Raw genomic sequence first — 1,794 nt, forward strand, 5'->3', positions numbered from 1 at the left:
AATTCATAGGAAAACCTTTCTTTGAATGAACACACATATCCTTCAGGTCATTGTGTATACCATTACTGTTCTTGTATATTGTCTGTTGTATTGTATGCTGTTTTATGCATGTTATGATGGATCACTAGTTAATATAAGCTCACCTATATCATGTTTGGTCTCTATGAATTCACCTTCGGATGATCTAATTGAGAGTGCATATTACATGCTGATCCCTATGCAACATATTAATGTTCTAAGAATCTTTACTAGTTTGTGCATTAACACCCAATCAAATTACATATGCGAAATACCATGCTTGGAGACAAAGAGTCATAAAACTCTCCAGTATTTCCAACCTCCCGCTTGGAATTTCAGCCTTTCTCATTGGACAAGCTCATCCTGAGAGGCGTGAATCTTCTCAGACCTTAAAGGCCTCACATCAGTGACCCGCCTCCAGTCTGTGGTTCTGTTAGATTCTGAGAAGAGATGAGCTACAACACTCCTAAGGACACCCTAAGTTTGCGCCAGGCTTCGGCCTTGACTTTCCATTCACCGGGATTCTCTGACTCAAACTGGTTCTTTTTCATCAACCAACTTCAGCAAAGATCAACTTGAGCCTTCAGATTGCATCAGGACTCTCTTTCAGACAGACAAGTGCAAGTATCAAACTTAGTCTTATTAATTGATACATTAAGTATCATTTGCACCTTTTTACAAAGGTGTGTTTGAACTAAGAAACTGATGTTTCCTTCAGGCTGTAGATCAGCTGCTTTAACCCTCCAACTGTATGCGTGTGTGTGTGTGTGTGTGTGTGTGTATGTGTATGTTAGACTAGTTTAACTAGTTTAAGTCCGAGGGTGTTTTGGGGCCTGGAAAAGTTTTGACATGCCCTGACATTTGTGCTTTTTTCAGTATCTTAAATACACATTAATGACTAAAGTCTGATTACACTGTAATCAGCACAAACTGTGCTACAATAATACACGAGCAGCATGAATATAGCCTACATGTTTGTGTTTTTGAGAAAACATTTATGCATGGTTAGTAAAAAATGAAAATTTTTAAGTCATTAAAATAAGGCCATAAAACTCATACATAACATTTGTTCACAAGACTTTTGAGAACTGGATGTGATAGACTAGAGTTTTTACTATAAAATGATGTGAAAATCATCCTGCTCAATCATTCACAAAAAAACTATATATTGATTAACTTTTGTAAGACATTTTTGTGTTAGAAAGGCGTATGAGAGGGAGTGACAATGGCCATGAATATTAGTGATTCACACCTGAGAGACAAAGGGCCCTCCCCTAATGGCCCATCAGTGTGACTGTGACTGAGGCAGGTAAGAAAGAATGTGAGGAGATTGAAATAATGAGGGCTTTAGTTATTTGTATTTTATTTACAACACAGCATAATCAAAATATACACAGTGAAGGTCAAAGACACATTAATGAGCCCACTGATCTAAACACTGAGACTTGAACAGTCACGCACCTTTATGCCATTCCTTACAAAGTCCTAAGAGGCCATGGATTATTAATATTTTTCTTTTTTGTTTTCTCGTGATCTCAACATAACAAAAGTTGATTTCTCGTGATCTCGACATAGCAAAAGTTTTTATTTTTTCTCGTGATCACGACTTAATATTTTCTTGTGATCTCAACATAACTGTGACGAGAGGGGCGGGGCCGAGAGCCGTGGGAATGGAGCGAGGCTGGTGGAGTAAATGCTAATGAACGACACCTGCGCCACTCACCGGTCTCGAGTCCCACGGAGGAGCTCCGGAAGGATAAAAGGAGGAGTGACGAC

The 1,794-nt window shown here is 38.9% G+C and overlaps 1 pseudogene; it reads right to left on the reverse strand.

Annotated features, from left to right (window-relative positions):
• The window catches only part of LOC107703207 (coiled-coil domain-containing protein 180-like), a 25,652-nt pseudogene that overhangs the window by 20,456 nt on the left and 3,402 nt on the right, over window positions 1-1,794 (reverse strand).

Source organism: Sinocyclocheilus anshuiensis, unplaced genomic scaffold (genome assembly GCF_001515605.1).
Source record: "Sinocyclocheilus anshuiensis isolate Anshui unplaced genomic scaffold, SAMN03320099.WGS_v1.1 scaffold542, whole genome shotgun sequence".
Lineage (NCBI taxonomy): Eukaryota > Metazoa > Chordata > Actinopteri > Cypriniformes > Cyprinidae > Sinocyclocheilus > Sinocyclocheilus anshuiensis.